The sequence below is a fragment of the Panthera tigris genome, chromosome A3 (assembly GCF_018350195.1).
Source record: "Panthera tigris isolate Pti1 chromosome A3, P.tigris_Pti1_mat1.1, whole genome shotgun sequence".
Lineage (NCBI taxonomy): Eukaryota > Metazoa > Chordata > Mammalia > Carnivora > Felidae > Panthera > Panthera tigris.
Window position 1 is genome coordinate 59,045,826 of NC_056662.1, and position 21,921 is coordinate 59,067,746.

The following is a 21,921-nucleotide window of genomic DNA, read 5'->3' on the forward strand; positions in this document are numbered from 1 at the left end:
TCTTTCACTCAGCACAATTAAAATGACCTATGTTACATATTTTAATCTTTTATTCCTTTTTTGTTGCTACATAGTATTCTATTGTTTATATGTATCACAGTTTGTTTTTCATTCACCTTTTGGCAGACATTTGTTTCTAGTGTTAAGCTATTACAAATAAAGCTGCTATGATCATTTGTGTGCAAGTTTTTGTATGGGTATCTTCTTTCATTTCTCTTGGGTAAATACTTAAGCTTATAATGACTGGATTGTATGGTAGTTGTATATCTCACTCTTTAAGAAACAGCAAAGTAATTATCCATAGTTGTATTATTTTACATTCCTACCAGCAGTACATGGGAATTCCAGTTGCTCCACATTCTTATCAACACTTGATATGTAATGTCTTTTTAAAAAAATTTTTTTAATATTTATTTTTGACAGAGAGAGAGAGAGAGAGAGAGAGAGAGAGAGAGACAGCATGAGTGGGGGAGGGACAGAGAGAGAGGGAGACACAGAATCCGAAGCAGGCTCCAGGCTCTGAGCTGTCAGCATGAAGCCTGACGCGGGGCTGGAACTCACGGACACGAGATCATGACCTGAGCTGAAGTCGGATGCTCAACCAATTGAGTCACCCAGGCGCCCCAATACGTCATGTTTTTAACTTTACCCACTCTACTCCTTCCAACACTTTTGTAACCAATTCCCTAAATTAAATTCCTCTGTTTAAGATACCTAGAGTTATTTCTTTTTCTTTTTTCCTAGTTGTATGCTGAGTCAATATAAAAATTAAGTGACTCAATACTCAATCTGTATTAGGCGAATGAATGAATAATTTATTGAAAGGAAAGCTCTCAGGGCTATGAAAGTATGAAAAATCAAGAATCCTGTCTAGGCAGGCAGAGACTATGATGAAATGAGAATATAAAGCCTCTATTGAAGTATAGGCACAGGAGAGAAGCAAGAAAGAATCTCTAGGAAACACATAGGGGAAAGTTCAGAGGTTATTAGATAGGAAACATTTAAAAGAGTAAATTGCTAGTGTTTGGAAATAGAGACTATATAATGGGAGAGTATAGGTGAGAATCAGTATCTTTACTAATTACTAAATCAGTAATTTAGTAAATAGGAATGGCAATCAATAGAAAAGATAATGGCTTGCATCCAGTGGATTTCTTTTTTTTTTAATTAAAAAATTTTTCTTTAATGTTTATTTATTTTTGGAGGAGAGAGAGACGGAGCATGAGGGTGGGAGGGGCAGAGAGCAAGAGGGAGACACAGAATCTGAAATGGGCTCCAGGCTCTGAGCTGTCAGCACAGAACCCAATGTGGGACTCTTAACTCATGAGCCATAAGATCATGACCTGAGTCAAAGTCGGATGCATGGACTGAGCCACTCAGGCGCCCCTCAGTGGGTTTCTACATAAGAGTAAATTTGAATAAGAAGGAGGGGTTTCATGAATCCCAATTAGAATAAGAACTTAACTGAGACAAGAAAACATAAAAAAGCAACTCACATGCCCCAGGTCAGCCTGTTTGAGAACAGCCTATGTCTTCTAGACAGGTTACTGGGGTGTATGGGTGGGATAAGTCAATTTGCTGTGGAGTCTTTCTAGTCTGATGATTCAGAAGCTAGAGAAGGAGGAAAAGAGGAATGGGGATGACTCTTGCTTGGAACGTGAAGCTGTTATGGAACCAGGCTGGAACACTGGCAGAAAAACCAAGCAGCACTCGGAGATCTTGGTGGATTGGAGATTTATGTAACACCGGCGGGCTCAGAGGAGACTGTTTCTCCAAAGATCTGAGCCCTGAATGTGAGTGGGAAGGGTAATTTATAGTTATCAGCCTCCATATTTGTGTGTGTGTGTGTGTGGGGGGGGGGGGGTTCATGCATGCAGCAAAGGAAGAAGAACCCGGAGGAGGGGTCTCTAAGCTAGAGACCAGAGCTTATTTTAGCCCCATTAACCATCTTTGGTGTACTTTATCCACTTCTCCAGCAAAGCAACCTGAAACATTGCCTCCTCCTCTCAACAACACCATTTGCTAGTTGATTCTACTGCCCTGTCTGCCTTAAGGAGTTCCCCACGTATTCACTTTGCATCATCTACTATTTTTAACCCTCAGAAGGATGGGGGCTCTGTGTTCCAGTCCTATTGCTCTGCCATGGCACTTGGAACAATGATAGTCTTTCACTCATTCATTCATTTCTTTATACATTTATTGAGCTCCAACTATCTGCCAGGCACCAGGGATAGGAAGATTAATAAGAAATCATCTCTGATCTCAAGGAGGTCATACTGTAGCAGGAAAAGCAAACACATCAGTAATTCCCTATGAGGGCATGAGAGCAGGATGTCCTTTATGGGGAAAGCAGGGAAGATTCTACAGTGGAGGTGGCTTCAACAGGGGGTTTGAAGACCAACTGAATTTGCCCAGCAGAGCAGGCAGAGGAGGGGGAGTAGCCATATGAAAGGTACATAGATGGGAAAACATCAGAGAAAAGTGAAGTTTGGTGCTTCCAGAGGCGGGGGCAGAAGCATGGCTGATAGCTGGAGTAGGAGGAGAGAGAGTTGTGGCATCTTTTGGGAGATTCTTAGGACTATGACAAAGATGTTAAGAGAAACAGAATGAAGGGGTAAAATGGAAGCAGGTTGTCAGGTTGCAGACTTTTAGAGACAGTGGGAAATGAGTGGTATCACTTTTATAAGCTTACTCTTGCCATCTGCAGATGGAGAGCTTGCCACCAGCTGGGTACCTCTGATACTCTGATATTAGAACTTGGCCTTACTTCTGATAGAGAAGGGAAGTGAGAGGGAAAGAATCATAGTGGTTAGAGACATGGAATGCTATCCTAAAGAGCCAATATGCCATTTCAGGAGTAGGATGTATTGTGTATTAGGAAGTCATCAAATGTATTGGGGCCTGCCCACAGCTGTAGCTACAGAGAGCTTATGTGAGAAGTGAGATCTGAAATGGAAATCTATCAGAAAACATCTGCACGTGAAAAACAGTGAGGGCTAGACCCAAGGTAGCGTCAGCAGGAAGGGAAAGTGGGGGTGGACTGAGACATTTTAACCAGAGAATTGGCAAGAACTGGGGATGACTATCTGGAGGCTGAAGGAAAGGAAGGAGCTGGAGATGCCTCCAAGGAGTCAGGCCTGTGATGCAGAGCAGAGAGTGGCCTTCTTCACAGAGACTGGAAATGGAGAGAAAACAGTGGGTTGATGTGTGGTATAAGCGCCCGTGGAGGACGCAAACGGAGGTGTCCAGGATGTAGCTGGAGATGAGTGCCTCATGCTTAAGAAAGAGACTGAGTCATGTGTGTAGACTTAATCATCAGGAGTATGTGTGTGGCGGCTGAAGTCACTAGAGAAATTGAGAACGCTTTGGGAGAATGAAGGGAGTGAAGGAACATGAGACCCTGGTGAATATCAGTGCTCAAGGGCAGGGGAGGAACAGAAGCCAAGAAGCAATAGTCAGGGAAAATGCCCTGCAGGAGAGGAGTGGATTTCGCAGTTCGGGTCTCACTGGTGAGCAGTATCAGTAGGGTCTGGGGTGAGGGTGTGCAGAAGAGGCAGATACAGCCTTTCAGGAAGGATGGAAGGTGAAGGGCCAGGGAACCAGGGGAGCTTTAAAATAAATGAAGGGTGAGGGAGACGCAAACATGTAGATAGGCAGAAGAGAGGAAATGGGGGAGGCAGAGAAATGAATGGAAATTGAGGAGCCAAAGTCATGGAGTAATTAAAAGGGATATAATCATAAGCCAAGAAGAAGGATAAGTCCTCTATTCCTGAAACAGGAGGGAGGGAGGTAAAGACATACTCAGATCTGGAGGTGGTAGGAAGGAATCTGAGCAAGTCACATGATGGGGAACCTCTACCTTCTATGTAAAGAAGAGGCTGAGTTACCTAGTTGGAGGCTGGTGGGAAGAAGCAGGGAGTTAGAGAGGGCAATCAAGCCACTCCTGACACTCACGCTCCATACCCAATTTGTTAAATTCTCTTCCTACTTTTTTCCTACTCTAAATTTTAAGATTTTTAAGGATGTTAATAGAGAGGTGTGCATTATTTCTCACCGTGCTAAGTCAAGGAAATCAAAATCCTGAAATAACAGACCCTCTACTTAGAGGTGAGAGAAATCTCAGCTAGTTAAGAAGAAAATATATCTTCTTCTAACTGAAACAAAACAAAATGAAAACACGAAGAAATATTCTTCTACATCTTTAACTATGCCTGTCAATGTTATTTCTAACTCAGGAGTAATAAAACATCTGAATTTCAGAGATTGTTGCTATAGCTTGTGGATGTAACTATAACTTCCATGAAGGTGGTAATCCTCATTGGTCTTGTTTTAAAATGTGTTATTCTGGTAATATTCCCTACGAGATTTTTTTTTTTTTCTGAAAAGCATACGTATTGTGAGTCCTCTAAGTCAGAAGAGGGTTATGGACACTTCTCTCATCTCATTTGTGCAAAGGTAATATTAATAATAATAATAAAACTAAATTCTATGACTCTTTTATCTTGCTTAAACAGTTTGAAAAAATAATTCATGGAAATTAACAATAATAAATGCTTGAGAAGTTATGTGGTAAATGAAAAAAATGGCTAAGGGCAAAGTTAAGGTTAGCATGCTCAATGGGGATGCCCTTACACTGTAACTCCAGGCTGTTCTTCAGTTTTACACAGCCTGAGGGACAGGAGAGGAAGGTTCTGGAAGCTCAAGGCGCTGTGGGGGCTCTGGAACTGAGCCAGAGGACTAGGAAGACCTCCTTCTAATCAGACCTTTGACTCTGAGGGTCCTTTCCCAGGCACTGACTGAGGAGAAGCAGCTCCTGGGGGAGCTCCTTGCCCCTCTGGCTATCTTTGGAAGCCGTTAGCAAGGTTTTCTAGTGCACAAAACAGCACTGCTATCTTTGTTTGCAGAGACAAGCTACCTATCCATCTCAGTAGGATGTCCCTTTGGGTTACTTTCCCAATACTGACAACTGAGTCACAGGGACCCAGACATTGTCTCCGACCAGAGCCTTCCTAGGGCCAAGAATGTTCATATTTGTGTGAGATGCTGGATGGATATGGGGCAGTAATCTGGAAGAGAAGTTAAACACCTGTGGCAATAGAGATCCGATCATTCGCTTTGTGGAGATTACATGCTATCATGGTTTGTAACTTCTGAGGGACATGGATCCTTCCAAGTATGTGAGGAAACGTATGGACTTTCTTTCTTTCCTTCTTTTTTGTTAATAAAGTTTGTTTATTTATTTTGATAGAGAACGCGCGAGCGCACACACACACATGAGGAGGGGCAGAGAGAGGACAGAGAGAATCCCCAAGCAGGCTCCACGCTATCAATACAGAGCTGGACATGTGGATCAATCTCATGACCCTGAAATCATAACCTGAGCCTAAATCAAGAGTTGGCTGCTTAACTGACTGAGCTACCCCAGTGCCCCTAGATTTTTATCTCTGAAAAATGTGATGAGGTTTTTGGGGTGATAGTGGGGTTTGTGGGGCCCAGAGCCAATGGCCAAGAAAGAATTGTTAAAGACGTCTTTGGTGTAAAAAGGTAGATTCTACTAAAGCACGGGGACAAGACCCATGGGCAGGAAGAGCTGCCCTGGAACCATGAGGAGAGACTGGTTTTATACTATGGAGTTGTGGGGAGGTAAAGTCCAGGGGAAATCTTTAGCAAGATTTTCATAAACTAAAGACTCACAGGATACCGGAGGTCTAGCTATTGTCAAGCTAAGTTTGTTTTTCCCTCTAGCAAAGCATTAGCATTAAGACAGTAGGGAGTTCAGGGAGAAAGGTTTCACTCTGTCAGTCTCAAGTATTTGTCAATGGGATGCAGGTGACAAAGAAATTTAATTCTATCTGTCATTTCCTTCTGCCTTTGTTTCCCACATCACTATGGAGGGGTGATGGAGACTTGGGTCCTATAGAACTGAGATCTCTATCAGTTAACCATTTGTTTTCCACTTTCCTTTGTTCTTGGGCAGCCAGGAGTGCCTGAGGAGTATCACACATATCCCATCTGGGTGTGGGGGGTATGGAGGGTGTTTGTGGCCTGTCAGCTTGCCTTATGCTCCCTCATCAAATGCACAGGCACGTCTGGATGTGCAATTTGTCATACTATGTTGGGGGTTCAGGTGCATGGTTCCTTTCCATAGTCCTTGTTCATGAACCCCCAACACATACAACTACTCACCAGCAGTAGAGGATTTCCTCTGAATATAATTCCTAGAGCACATACTTCAGAAACACCTCGGATGTGCACATTTGTGGGTCCATTCCAGACTCTGTGAATCTGAATTGGGGGTGATTCTGCATTGTAAACAAACTTCCCAGGGGATTCTGCAGAAATCTAAGTTTGAGAACCCTAAGTTCAGATCCTAGGTTGAGAATCTCAGTTCAGCAGAATTAAGCATTTTCTCTTATTTGCTCAACAGCTCACTCTCAGCCCTTTTGGGCTCTTTCTGCCTTCTGTCTCTAGCCAGCATGATCCTGGATTCTCCTCTCTACATCACCTTAGAGATACTCAGGACATGCAAAGGTTATTGGTGTATATTAATTCTGGAAAAACACTCACAAAGATAAATCTTATGCCCCAAATAAATAAATAATAGAGGACTCCCAAGAAGCCACATGGAATGTCTTGGGTGATCCGTGCCACAGTGGGGACCCATCACAGCTGCTGGCGTCTATATGATCCGCGCACAGCCATCTGTAAAAATATCACTTGTATACTAGCCTAAGCAGCCCTGGTGAATGGAAAGTTTTGAGAAGGCTTTGATGATTACAGTTTGTCACTTACAGAAGCAGTGTGCAAACAACACCCGAGTATTGCTGGCTGCTCTGCTCAATGTGCATCCTGGCCTTTTCATTGACCACTATGAATAATTCTCACTATGCTCCATCTCCCTATTAGTCAGATGTCACAAGCTCATTTTTTCATACCAGAGCCATATTTTAATACCATGTAGCAATGTTCTTCTTCAGGATTCTGTGTTGTTTTTTTTTTAATTTTTTTATGTTTATTTATTTCTGAGACAGAGACAGAGCATGAGTGGGGGAGGGGCAGAGAGAGAGGGAGACACAGAAGGATTCTGTGTTTTTATTATCCATCATAATACCATAGGAGCATGCTTCCCCAAAGGCACTGAGACACACATATTGACCACTACCAAGGAAGCAATCAGTTCACAGGAAATTAAACTGGACTGTAACCACACATTTATTCCTCCACTTCTCACATTAGTAATTTCCTTTGGAGAGTTTGCTGACCAATTCACAGACTGACTTAGTTTCCTACTGTGAGAAAGCTACAGAATTATTGCAATTATAATCACCTGCTATGATATCTGACACCACCATATTTATCAGAAGGCACAAATCCAAGTCCTGAGCCCATGTCATACAATTAGGCATCAGTATAAAAAGGCTCTGGATTGTGTTATGAATCTTTAAAAACTAGAATGTGTCATCAAAAGGAAAATAAGGATTTAGTTTTCTTTCACTTCAACTCTGAAGCATTTGAACTTTGGACATTTAGAATCCACAAACCAAAATCAAGATGGCCAACATTTGAAGTTGTCTGGTTTTTTTTAAACTTTTTTTAATGTTTATTTATTTTTGAGAGACAGAGACAGAGCATGAGAGAGGAAGGGGCAGAGAGAAAGGGAGACACAGAATCCGAAGCAGGCTCCAGGCTCCAAGCTATTAGCACAGAGCCTAATGTAGGACTTGAACCCACAGACCTTGAAATCATGACCTAAGGCAAAGTCATACGCTTAACCAACTGCGCCATGCAGGTGCCCCTGAAATTGTCTGTTTTACATAAATGATTATATTAGCTATTGTATTCATAGACAGACATTGGTTTTTGCAGGTCTCTGGTGTGGGACATGTTACCAATCATGGGGAGAACTGGTAAATAAATGGAGTTGGGACAACTGTGTCACCTCACATCTCACAGCACGAAAAAATCAAGGAGGCCCAATTAGAAATGGAATAGAAAGTATGCATTGTACCAACACCTTTAAGAGATCACAGGGTCATCCTTAAGTGTTGATGTAACACTTCACACCAAAACCCTCTTAAACTCCAAGATGATATAAAAGGCGGGTTGTCTTGATTCTGTAGCCTCTGGCACTTTTCTCTCCCAGGCTGCTGAGACCCCCAAGTATTTAGGGGCATTTCCACAGTGACAAAGAAATTTGGGAGAGCTGTTTCCTTGAAAGCATGCTTTTACCCTCCTATGATCCTTTGCCCTGGTTGTTGACTGGGTCACTATTAAACAACCAAGAAAGTAACCCAAGCTAAGTGAGGTCACCATTCTCAACAGACTTCTTACCTATATTAGCACTTGTGGTCTGACCTAGCTCAGCTTTCTATATGAAAAAAAAAAAAAAATAGATATGTACTTCCTCATACCATATAAAAATGAACTCCAGGTAGATTAAATATCTAAATGTGAAATTCAAAATTTTAAAACTGGAAGAGAGGCACCTGGGTAGCTCAGTCGGTTAAACATCCGACTTTGGCTCAGGTCATGACCTCACGGTCTGTGAGTTTGAGCCTTGCATCTGGCTCTGTGCTGACAGCTCAGAGCATACAGCCTGCTTCAGATTGTCTCTCTCTCTCTCTGCTCCTCTACCACTCACGCTCTGTCTCTCTCTCTCAAAAATAAACGTTAAAAAGAATTTAAAACAACTGGAAGAAGTTATGTCATAATGTTTTATTGTTTGAGGGAAAGATGATTTCTTTATAAAGATAGAAATCATTAAAGTACTTATATTATTATAAAAATGTTAAACTCCTATATGATAAAATATGTTATAAATTAAGTTTAAAGACAAGCCACTGTCAGGGAGAACATATTTATAACAGAGCAAACGGGAATTTATATCCAAATACCAATTAACATATGTGCTATGAATTAATAATAGTTAATATACATGAATACACTGTATCCTAAAAATTACTCTACATTTATACAGTAATCCTTTATATGTATTTCTTTCTACAGATAAGGAAACTTAGATGCAAAGGATTTAAATAACTTGTTCAATTTTATACAGCTGGTAATGGCCTGGGCCAGGACTCAGCAAAGGATATAAATAAGCCATTCAGAGAAGAAGTAACCTAACGATCAGTAGACTAGTATTAGAGAAATGTAAGTTAAAACAATTAAATACTATTTCACACACATTGGATTGGCACAAATGCTTACCTTGCACAGTTAGTGAGAAAATTAGATACTATGTATTAAAAGCCATTTGGCCAGGACATGATACATAGCAGCGACTCAACACATGACAATGGGTAGTATTTAGGCTCAGTGGGCAGTATTATTATAAAAGACAGTCTGCTTGCTATATATTTGCAGCTTGATGGAAGAGAGAATCGTGAGTTATTGTTTTAGTACATAATTAAGAGACATACTATCATTGTTTCCCATTGGGGAGAAAACCTCAAAGTATTCATTTGCTTGTTAGGAAGACTGACATACCTTACGGGTTACTGTTGGCTTATATATACGTTTTTCTATCAAATCTTCATATTTAATGTGTTTTGATAGTCGGCTTGACAGAAAGCAGCATTTCCAGAGGAAGGCCTATGTCACAGAACAATAAACATAAAACAACTTAAAATGATGATACGGAACTAATCCTAACATTCACCCAATAATTTTACAAATCTAGTCTTTCTCATCTTTACCCCATATATACAAAACAAAAAGTGGCTAGTGCTGTTTTTTTAATTATCTTGGAGAGGTTTGGGGAGCCATAGAGGATAGGCAACTTGTCCGTGGTCCTCCCATGGGTTAGTAGCAAATAAAGGCCATGGTAGCTTGTACTGTATCAACTTAGTCAAGCTGTATGGCTAGAATTCCTTCTCCTGTGTGGCCACAAGACAGTCCTCCTATGTGGGGCTTGAAAGGAAACAGAAGCCATGTTTATCTATACTCAGAAATATATTTCTACTCCATTTGGTTGTACCAGTTGACCCTTGAACAACACGGGTTAGGAACACCAACACCCCCACTCCCCACACAGTCAAAAATCCACATATAATTTTTTTAAGTTTATTTATTGAGAGAGAAAGAGAGAGAGAGAGTGAGCAAGTGGGGGAGGGGCAGAGAAAGAGGGAGAGAGAGAATCCCAAGCAGGCTCCGTGCTGTCAGCACAGAGCCTGATCTGGGGCTTGAACTCACAAATTATGAGATCACGACCTGAGCCAAAATCAAGAGCCAGACACTTAACCAACTGAGCCATCCAGCACTCCTATAATTTTTGACTCCCCCCAAACTTAACTACTAACAGCTTACTATTGACCAGAAGCATTACAGATAATATAAACCGTCGATTAACATGCATTTTGCATGTTATGTGTTATTATATATACTGTATTCTTACAATTAAAGTAAGCTAGAGAAAAGAAAATGTTATTAAGAAAATCATGAGGGAGAGAGAATACATTTACAGTACTTTACTGTAAAATACCCAGGTATAAGTGGCCCCTCTGTTCAAGGGTCCACTGTGTATTTCTACCTGGTTTGTAGAGAGTCAGGTGTGGTTGCAGACCACGACTGATACCACAGATCTGCCTCCCACCTTGGTGTGAGACAGCAGCCAGACCCACAGCTCTTCTAGTTCCTGCTGGATTCCTCCTTGGGCTTCTGGGCTTTCTACCTCCTACCAGGTACACATTAGCTTTGTGACAACAGGCACAAGTATCTTCTTCAAGTTATCATTGAAGTCAGAGCAGTGAAGTCGGTGAGAAACTGATGTGGCTTTTAGTTCATCCTTGCAGATTCCAGCTTGTCTCTGCTCTCTCTCATTTCAAGCCCTTTCTTTCCTGTCTTCCCTACTGACATCAGGCCCAGCTCCGGATGCGGAGATAACCTCTGTGTATAAGCTATTTAACTAGCTCCCACAATTTTGTAAGGCCAAATCCCTGTAATACATCCCATTCCTACTGGTATGCTTCTCTGATTGAACTCAAGAAGGAAATACTGAGATTCTTCCATATTCAATAACCATAATCATGGTTAATATTCTGTTGAATACCTTCCTATCTATGCTGCAGATGAGGTGATTCAAAAACAATTAAACAGTTTTTTAAATGTCATCCAAGTCAGATAGCTGGAAATTCTCACAGCAAGTGTCCATAGTCACTCATCTTTCAATTGCTCTAACGCAATTTATAAAGCAATAGCTTCTATTTTTCAGTATTACAAACAAAAAGCATAGACTTTTTTTTAAGAAGTTGTTTTAAACTGCAGATAAGCCAAAAAATATAATCACCTATAATCCCCACTCCAAGAGATAACAACCGTCAACATCTGGTATTTATCCCTTCTGGTATTTTATCAAAGCATACAGTATATAATATACAATGTGCCCTTTAAAAAAATTGAATTACATCACATATAATATTTGTATCTTTAAAATATAGTAGGGGGTGCCTGGGTGGCTCAGTTGATTAAGTGTCCGACTTCAGCTCACGTCATGATCTTGCATGAAATCTTTGTGAGTTCGAACCTCATGTTGGGCTCTGTGCTGACAGCTCAGAGCCTGGAGCCTGCTTTGGATTCTGTGTCTTCCCCTCTCTCCCCCTTCCCTGCCCAGCTCTGTCTCTCCCTCTCTCAAAAATAAATAAACATTAAAAAATCAAATTAAAATATAGTAGGAATGTTTTCTATAGAATGAAATATTCATCAGAAGCATCATTTTTGGCCTTATCATATTCCAATATAACAAACTTACATTACCTAATTGAGAATATTTAGGCTTTTTGTAGTTTTTATAGAACTCTAAGCAATATTATGATAGACATCCTTATAATTAAAGCTTCACAAATGTAAATAGTTATTTCCTTAGAGCAAATCCCTAGATATGGAAATGCTGAATCAAAGGACTGCAAAATGATGTCTTCTGAAGCAAATTTTCTGACTTCCAACAACCAAGACCATGTCCTGCTCCTTCCTAAAAATTTGGTACTGCAATTAACTAGGCCAGTTTTTATCCCACTGTGTGCCATGAGTCAAGCAATATCTACATCAGGAGGTTAAATTACTCTTTATAGGACATTTCATATGTGATAAAATGACTCAGAATTAGAGAGGCAAAACAACCCAGCTCCACATTCCATTTGTCAATAATTCTATTCTGCCCTCTTTTCATATTACACATTTTGAGTCTCCAGGGCTTGGCTTTTTTCTTAGTGCTAATGCAATTCTAGTGCTGAGCCTTGAGAATGTAGGCCCTTCTAGCAGTGGGTGAGAGACATCCCATCCCAAAAAGAAAAGAGGAAAAGCATCTTTGTTATCTCCATGCCTCTGGAAAAACAGATTATTTGGCATAATAAAGCTATTCTTACAGATGTAACTGGACTGCAGAAACTTTTACTTTTTTTTAAAGTTTATTTATTTATTTTGAGAGAGACAGAGTCAGTGTGAGCGGGGGAGGGGCGGGGGGGGGAATCCCAAGTAGGCTCTTTGCTGCCAGCTGTGGAGTCCTATGTGGGGCTCAAACCCATGAACTGTGAGATGATGACCTGAGCTGAAACCAAGAGTCAGAAGCTTAACCAACTGAGCCACCCAGGTGCCCTGAAAGTAAACTTTTATATCAAAAGTACATAATTCTAATTGGTTGTCTTAATGTTTTGCCATGATTATAATAGCATTTCAATTTTCTGGAAAGTTTTAATATATTGGGTTTTATTAAGACAAAAGAGGATCATTGTCATGTCCTTATTTGCCCACAGACCTTATGAATAAGCAACACTTAATAGCTCATATCTTACAAGAATTCGAGATGCCATTTCATAGTTCTTATAGAAGCAGGGAAGAATCAAAATGTGCTTCCACAAGGCTGCTTTTAGGCAATAGGCTTGAGCAATGGAAAACCGAGGAAGGTAAAAGGACCCACAAGCGACCACCAGGCTGAATGCAAATAGGCTTATTGAGTGATTGACTTCAGTATAGCCATAGGCCCCAGTTGACAAATGGGCTACTTACAACAGGGCATAGTTACCAAAAAAGGAAAATTCCATTTGTTCCCATACTTCCTCACTCCCTCCCATAACTATAGAACCCCCCCCCCCAACACTGCCTCCTGGCAGACTTTCCTTTGCTGTCCTGCCCACTACTCCCTTACAATGTATTCAATACATTGCTATCTCCTTTGTTCTGCCTTGGGCAAATTCTTTCACTGCCTGCATGGCCGCCTCCACCTGTTGGGGTCACACCACAGTCTCCTGGTAAAAGCTATTTCATAAGATAATGCCAAAAGATGTTTTGTTAGATATATTTTAAATAAGAAATGATTTGGGAAATTGTGACTATTGTTCTGATAGTCACAAAATTATGCTGCCATACTCCTCAAGCTGAAAGAAATTAAATAGAACAAATCAAACAGAACCATTGAATTATTGACACCAGCAGGCCAGACCCAGATGGGGTCCTGCAGGAAGAGGGTCCTTGACTTTGTGAAGGATGGAAATCAAATGCAAACCAGCAGGAAGTGAGAGCAGAGTTTATTGAACATACAGAGAGAATAGATGAAGATGAAGCATCTGGGAGACATGGAAAGGAGCATGTGTCTGATCTTTGTTCAGAGTCTGGGGGTTTTTATTGAGGATTGTGATCCAGTGAATTTGTCCTTTCAGGCATCCAAGAACAAGTTAGAACATAGTCGAGGGCCCAAGTGTTATGCCTTGGAGGCAGAGGGCCATGGTGCTGAGCCCTCTAGTATCTGTGGTCTGGAATATGCATATGACAGCTTCCTCTGATCATTCTCACCTGGTCCTTCCTTAGATGTTATCTATTCCAGAGAAATCATTAACTCCTGTCCCTTACAAGGAGGACATATGCTATTTGCATTACAAGGCATGTGTAAAGTGGGGGTGCAGGTCCTAGTAAGGAATAGAAGCAGGAAAAGGAGCAAAATGTAGGTTTTTATGGAGTCTTAAAACCATATGACTTGGAATGACTTGACAGGTAAGTATTCTGTCAAAACTTATAGAAAGTAGCCAAAGTTGTACTTAAAGGGATATTTACAGCTTTAAATGTAAATATTAGAAAAGCTGAAAATAAATGATTTAAGCTTCTATCTTAAAAAGAACAGCACCTCGGGTGCCTGGGTGGCTTAGTTGGTTAAGCATCTGACTCATGATTTCGGCTCAGGTCATGATCTCACAGTTCATGAGTTCAAGCCCTGAATCAGGCTCTGTGCTGATGGCATGGAGCCTGCTTCGGATTCTCTCTCTCCCTCTCTCTCTCTCTGCCCCTCCCCTGCTTGCTCTCTATCTCTCTCTCAAAATAAATAAAAATAAACTTAAAAAAAAGAACAGAAAATAATAAAAAGGAAGAAAAAAGATAAAGGCAGAAATCAATAAAATAGAAAGCAGACATGCAACAGAAGAAATCAATAAGATCAACAAATCAAAATTTTTTAAAAATAATAACAATAAAGTATAAACATTAGCAAGATTGGGCAGGAAAAAAAGAAAGAAAACACAAATGACCAGTATGAAATGAAAAGGGAGATGTTAATGTAGATTCCACAAATATTAAAAAAAGATAAGATACTATGAATAACTTTATGCAAATAAATTTGAAAAGTCAGATGAAATGGAAAATTTCCCCCAAAACACAACTAACCAAAAGATAACTAACCAACTTCTATAAAAAAAATTAAAATTCTAAATAGCCTTATATCTGTTAAAAAATTGAATCTGTAATTAACCCATTTTAATGCTTCTAGTAATAGTGTTCCAGATCAGTGACTTTAAAACTGTTTTGACCAGGGGTGCCTAAATGGCTCAGTCAGTTAAGTGTCCAACTTCAGCTCAGGTCACGATCTCCAGTTTGTGAGTTTGAGCCCCGTATTGGGCTCTGTGCTGGCTGCTCAGAGCCTGGAGCCTGCTTCAGATTCTGTGTCTCCCTCTCTCTCTGTCCCTCCCCTGCTTGCACTCTTTCTCTCTCTCTCAAAAATAAACATTTTTTTAAACCATTTTGACCAAAACAATAGGAAATAAATTTTATATTGTGACCCACTGGACATAGATGTATGAGTATAGGTGTGTATGAAATAAAAGTTTTATGGAACAATCCTTACTGTTGTTGAAAATTTCCTATGCCCTTCAAGGCCCTTCTACCTGGTCTAAGATCAAGTTGACTAGACACAGATTAATAGGAAAAAGTCAAATTTAATAGCACACACACAGGGAATCCACACAGACATGGAAATTCCAAAGACAATGAGGCAACATGACACTTACATGAGCTAAGAAGACGGGTAGGACTCTGAGGATACAAAAGGGAGAAAGAACATTAGCAGGAAGGTATAAGGAGATGTTTGGAAAACATAGGTACCCTATTATGCAGACAAATTTCTTGGGTAAAGAAGAATCTCTATTAATAGCTCTCTTCCTTGTACTAGCAGACAGTTAATGGAGAGATAAAGAGCCTTTTCCTGAATCTGCTGGGTTTGATTGTTTTAACTCAAAATAATGTCCATGCCAAAATGGCCTAATCTTAATACGAGGGAACCACTCTGTTACTTTATTTCTCTTCATTTTTCAAATGATGGTTGTGAAGCACTAAATTGATTCTTGTGACCCACTAAAAGGTTGCTGTGTGCAGTATGAAGAACGTTGCTTACATATAGTATTCATTATATAAACGTTTGCTATATATATTACTATTATTATTCATCTATGGATCTCCAGCACTTGCATAATACTTGGCACGTAGTAAGCATTTGATAAATGTCTGTAGAACTAATCTCATTATCAATGGGCTTTAAGAGAGTGGTCTCAACAGAAAGTTGTAAGTAGTATCCCCTCTTAAAACATTCTTTTCTTTAACTTCTACTAGGAACTAGGGTATCACCTACATCCATGTCTGTCTCTTATAATCAATAGCAAAAGAAATTTGCCAGCCACCAGAATGAAGAGAAGGCTGTCACGTAGTTGTCATTGGCTACACATGTATAAACTCACTCATTCAGGCAAGGCATCTGTTCACTCCACTGTCATCTCAGTTAAGCAAATTACTTTGGTGGCCCCAAATGTGGCTGAATTTTAACTTGAATTTGGATTACCAACTTTCATAAACAAAGAAAAGGCATACCACCATGATGCAGTATTGAAACTGAGTCTTTGGTATACAAAGCAAGTCAATTCAAGGCAGAGGAAGTTATCAAACCTCTCAAATCACAGAATTTCCAAAGGTAGGTAAGGTTTTTGCAACCAGTGCATACATTGCAATAGTCTATTCCAGTCCATTGAACTACTGTCTGTCAAAAACCTCTGGCCAACATTGAAGAAGAGCTTTTGAACAACCAGTCACAAGTGATTCAATTAAGGCAAGGGAAAACAAAACGGATTTTGACCAAATGGAAAATACAAATAAAACACTAGTATTCTTCGGTGTGTTTCAAATCACTAAATCCTAAGACTTTTCAAGTAATCAAGATCAAGAGCATAGGTTAATAATGGCAGCCTATTTGCCAGAGACTCTTGAGACTCTGGAAACAAAAGGGGGGTTAGGCCAAAACTTTGAATGTGGTGCTGAAAAAGAAAGCGTATGTAATCAATCATATGGATGCATGATTACTATTTTCACTTTGTAAAAAGAGTTTTAGTACAATTAATGTAGCATTTCTCTGTCCTGTCCACAAAAGTAAATATAAATTAACATAGTGTAACTGGGGCACAGGGATACAACAGCATCTGGCTCCCAAACAGACCAGGTTCGGCCCACTCATTCCTGCTGACAAAATCCAAAGCCAGAGACATGAGTGGCAGTGAAACAAGAAAGGAATTTATTTCAGTAACACTAACAACACTGAGAAGACATCAGACTAACATCTCAAAGACCATCTCCAAAGTGCTGGAAATATTTCTAGGTTTACGTAAGGGAAATGTGGGACAAAGGTCGGTAGGTTCATGCAGCTTGGCAGTAAAGGTCAGGCCTAATATGTGGGGTCTTGCTGGCATCAGGGGGGTCTCTATTGCTTGAGGGAATAGTGTCAGTTCCCATCACAGGATGCTGTACCCACACAGTCTTTTGCCTGAGTTAAGAGATAAGCTGGGAAGAACTTAATCAATTAGAAGGTACAGACTGAAGTCAAAATGGAAGGGGTTGAAGTCCTCTCTCAAAAGCATTTTTCAGTCAGTGGCACTTAAGCACTAAGGCTATCCAGTAATTCAGGGCCTTAATTAGACAAGTATTCCCAAACTTGGCTGCTCACTGGAATCATCTGAGGAGATTTTAAATATTAGGGTCCGGGCTTTACCTAGTGAATGAGAATCTCTAGGGGAGAGAGCCACTGATGTGAATTATCTTTACACTGATCCCTGATGATCAGCCAGGTTTGAGAGTCAACAGTAGCTGGGAACCAAATAGTGCTCTCGTGGTTTGAAGAATCAATGCACCTCCCTAACTTATTACTAGCGGAAGATTTGGATGGTAAATAAAATAAAGCATATGCATGGTGAATTTCCAACCTTCCACCTGATGTAAGAGCTTTTCTGATAACGATCCTAAAACTATCTTTAGTATAAGACATCAGGAGTTTGTTCATTCTTGATACTTACAGTCAATTTATGTTTTTTATTAACACATCTTGTCTGACCAAGATACATTTTTCCCATGCTTTATGAACTCAATACCAGAAGTGCAGGCCAATTTTTCAAAGTGCCACTCTAGCACTATGTTGCATTCTGAGTAGCATTGTATGAAAAAAGATAATAGTAACATTAATTGGCAGTTTCCTTATCATAAGAGATGTAAAAGTAGGTCCCATCTTGCCATGATTGGAAAGAAAATAATAATTGTGTTTTCAACCAACTGGATGGGTAATTACCTAACCGTATGTCACATAGACAAAAAAATTTGTCTTTTTTTTTCTCCTTATGTCTCCATATTATTTTCTTCTTAGATGAATGCTTCTGACATTTTTCTTTCCATACTTTGCTATTTTCATTACAGGACTTAAACCCAGATATAAATGTACATCCCCCACAACAACTCTTTACAGATTCAGATCTAGCTTCCATAGAATAATTGGCTATTAAAGCTGGAAGGGAACACAGCAGTTATTCAAAATAACATATTGGTTTCATATTAGAAAACTGGGGCTCAGAAGTTGATTTACCAGACTCTACATGAAAGCCAGATTGGAATCACATCTCCTATTAGCTGAGCATTTTTCCATCTACTATTCTGTTCAACAGATACATACAATGAGGTGAACTGCAATATAAGTGAGGGTATTTTTCTAAATCACTACACATTCACATTTTTAATTAACCTTTTTATTGAGATATAATTCACATACCCTAAAACTCATCCACTTAAAGTTCAATGGCTTTTAGTATGTTCACAGAGTTGTAGAGCAATCACCACAATCTAATTCTAGAATATTTTCATTGCCCCCAAAAAGAAACCCTGTATCTAATACTCACTCCCAATTCCTGACCTTCACTCCAGCCCCAGGCAACCACTATTCCACTTTCTGTCACTACAGATTTGCCTATTTCGGACATTTCATTTAAATGGAGTCATACAACATGTTGTCCTTTGTATCTGGCTTCTTTCAATTTAACATGTTTTCAAGGTTCATCCATATCATTCCTTCTTCTTTTTTTTTTTTTTCCCAAGTCATATTCCACTGTATGGATATACCACAATTTGTTAATTCATTCACCATTTGATGGAGATGTTTCTACTCTTAGGCTATTATAAATAGTGATGTGAACATTTATGTACAAGTTTTTCTGTAGGCTTGTTTTCATTTCTCTTGGGTACACACTCAGGAGTGAAATTGCTGGGTTATATGGGAACCCTAAGTTTAACATTTGAGGAACCGCCAACTAGTTTCTGATGCAACAGCACCATTTTATATTCTTACCAGTAATGTATGAGTGTTGCATTTCTCCACAACTCATCAGCACTTGTTATTGTCTTTTCTGATTGTAGCCATTCCAGTTGGTGTTAAGTGGTATGTTCTTGTGATTTTGATTTTAAGTTCCCTACTGATTAGTGATGTTGAGCATCTTTTCATGCACTTATTGGTCATTTGCATATCTTCTTTGGAGAAATGTCTATTCAGATCCTTTGTGCATTTTTATTGAGGTTTTTTTTTTTTTGTCTATTATGGAATTGTAGGAGTTCTGTACATATTCTAGACACTAGTCCCTTAACAGGTATATATGACTTGCAACAATTTTCTTCCATTATATGGACTGTCTTTTCATGTTCTTGATAGTGTTCTTTAAAGCACAACATTTTTAAAATTTTAATGAAAAAAATTCTTTTTTTGACCTTGTGTTCTTGGTGTCATATCTAAGAAACTATTGTCTAATTCAAGGTTACAAAGATTTATGCCTATTTTTCTGCTAGCTTTTTTTTTTTAAGTTTTAACTCTTGCAGTTATATCTATGGTCCATTTTGAGTGAAGTTTTGAATACGTTATGACAGAGGTGTTTAAATCCATTCTTCTTCATGTGGATATCCAGTCATCTGACACCATTTGTAGCAAATACAATTCTGTTTCCATTAACTGTCTTAGCAACCTTGTCATAAATCTATTGCCCATAAATGTGAGGGTTTACTTCTGGACTCTCAATTCTACTCCATTGATCTATATGTCTATTCTAATGCCTGTACCACATTCTCTTGATTACTGTAGCTTTGTAGTAAGTTTTAAGATTGGGAAATGTGATTCCTCTCACTTTGATCTTATTTTTCAAGATTGTTTTGGCTACTCTGAGTTTCTTGAATATCCATGCAAACTTGAGGGTCACATTGGCAATTTTTGCAAAGAAGTCGTCTGGAATTTTGATGAGGACTGCAATGAATCTGCAGGTCATTTGGAGAGTACTACCATCTTAACAATATTAAATTTCCTGATACATGAACATGGGATGTCTCTGCACTTATTTAGGTGTTCTTTAATTCCTTTCAAAAATGTTTATAGTTTTCAGAGTATTATACCTCTTTTGTTAAATATATCCCCAAGAATTGTATTCCTTTAGATGCTATTATAAACAGAATTGTTTTCTTAATTTCATTTTTGGATTGTTCATTGCTAGTCTATAAAAATACAGTTGATTTTTGTAGGTTGGTCTCATATACTGTAACTTTGTTCAATTCATTTTAGTTCTAATAGTTTAGTGGAGTCCTTAGGATTTTCTGTATGCAAGATCATGTCATCTAAAATAGAAATAGTTTTATTTATCCCTTTCCAGTATGGATACTATTTTGTTGTTGTTGTTGTTGCTTAACTGTCCTACCTGGAACCTCCAGTAAAATGTTGAGTAGAAATAATAAAAGCAGACATCTTGTCTAGTTTCTGATCTTGGGGGAAAGCTTTCAGTCTTTCACTATTTTAAGTACGATGCTATCTGTGGGGTTTTGTAAATGCCACTTACCAAGTTAAGTAAGTTCCCTTCTACTCCAGTGTGTTGCACGCATTTCTCATAAAAGGGAGTTGCATTTTGTCAAATGCTTTTTCTGCTTCTATTTAGTCATGTGACTTGTCTTTATTCTATTGACATGGTATATTACATTAATTGATTTTCAGATGCTAAAGCAATCTTGTATTCCTGAGATATATCCCACTTGGGCATGGGGTATAATCCTTTATATATGTTGCTGGATTCAATTTGTATGTTTTTGAGGATTTTTGTGTTTGTAGTCATAAGAATATTGGTCTGTAGTTTTCTTGTGATGCCTATTTCTAGTTTTGGTTTCAGGGTAATATTGGCCTCACAGAATGAGTTGAGGTGTATTCCATCCTCTTCCATTTTTTCAAAGAAGCTGTGAAGGATTGGTATTAATTCTTCTTTAAATGTAGAATTCAACAGTAAAATTACCTGGGCTTAGACTTTTCCTTGTTGGAAGTTTTAAAACCATCAATTTAATCTCTTACTTGCTATTGGTCCATTCAGATTTTCTTCTTGAGTCAATTTTAGATAGTTTGTGTCTCTCTAGGAATTTGTCCATTATGTAAGGTTATATAATTGGTTGGCATACAAATGTTCAAGTATTCACTTATAATCCTTTTGATTTCTCCAACGATTATAGTCTTGGTAGTAATGTCTCCCCTCTCATTCCTGATTTTAGTAATTTTATTCCTCTCTCTTTTTTTTCTTGGTCAGTCTAGAAAAAGGTGTATCAATTCGGTTGATCTTTTCAAGGAACGAATTTTTTGTTATTCTCTCCATTGTTTTTCAATTTTCTCTTTCATTTATTTCCACTTCAATATTTGTTATTTCCTTCCTTTTTCTTGATTTGGGTTTAGCTGGCTGTTCTTTTGCTAGTTTCATAAAGTAAAACATTAGGTTAAATTTTGAGATCTTTTTCTTTTGTAACGTTCCCATTTATAGCTATACATTTCTGAGTTCTGCTTTCAGTATATTCCATAAGTTCAGGTATGCTGTGCTTTTGTTTCCATTCATTTGAAAGTATTTTCTAATGTCTTGTGATTTCTTCTTTGACCCATTGGTTATTGTGTTGTTCAATTTAATTTGTATATTTCTCAAATTTCCTCATGTTACTGACTTCTAAATTCCATTATGGTTAGAGAACTTTCTTTGCATAATTTCGACCCTTTTAAATGTATTGAGGCTTGTTTTATGGCTTAGCATATAGGATATATATCCTGAAGAATGCTCCATGTATCCTTGAGACAAATGTGTATTCTGCTGTTAGTGGGTGGAATGTTCCACAGATGTCTATGAGGTCTGATGTTTATAAATGAGAAAAATGAGATACCTTTGGGATTGGTGGATTACTCAGTGTTGCATATCACTTGGTCACAGAAGTGTAACTATAAGGGTGAATCATGTAAAACTGACATTCTTGAACATCAAAAACTAATGACTATCAGCAATTTCTTATAGTTCAACTTCACAGAACCTAAGT

At 38.8% G+C, this 21,921-nt stretch overlaps 1 protein-coding gene across 5 annotated transcripts in view; it reads right to left on the reverse strand.

Annotated features, from left to right (window-relative positions):
* The window catches only part of NMS (neuromedin S), a 46,151-nt gene that overhangs the window by 18,245 nt on the left and 5,985 nt on the right, over positions 1-21,921 (reverse strand). For all 5 annotated transcript variants that reach the window (XM_042981171.1, XM_015544603.2, XM_042981170.1 and 2 more), the window contains exon 2: positions 9,490-9,594. The gene's annotated coding sequence lies outside the window, so the exon portion shown is untranslated. The remainder of the gene's footprint in view (positions 1-9,489; positions 9,595-21,921) is intronic.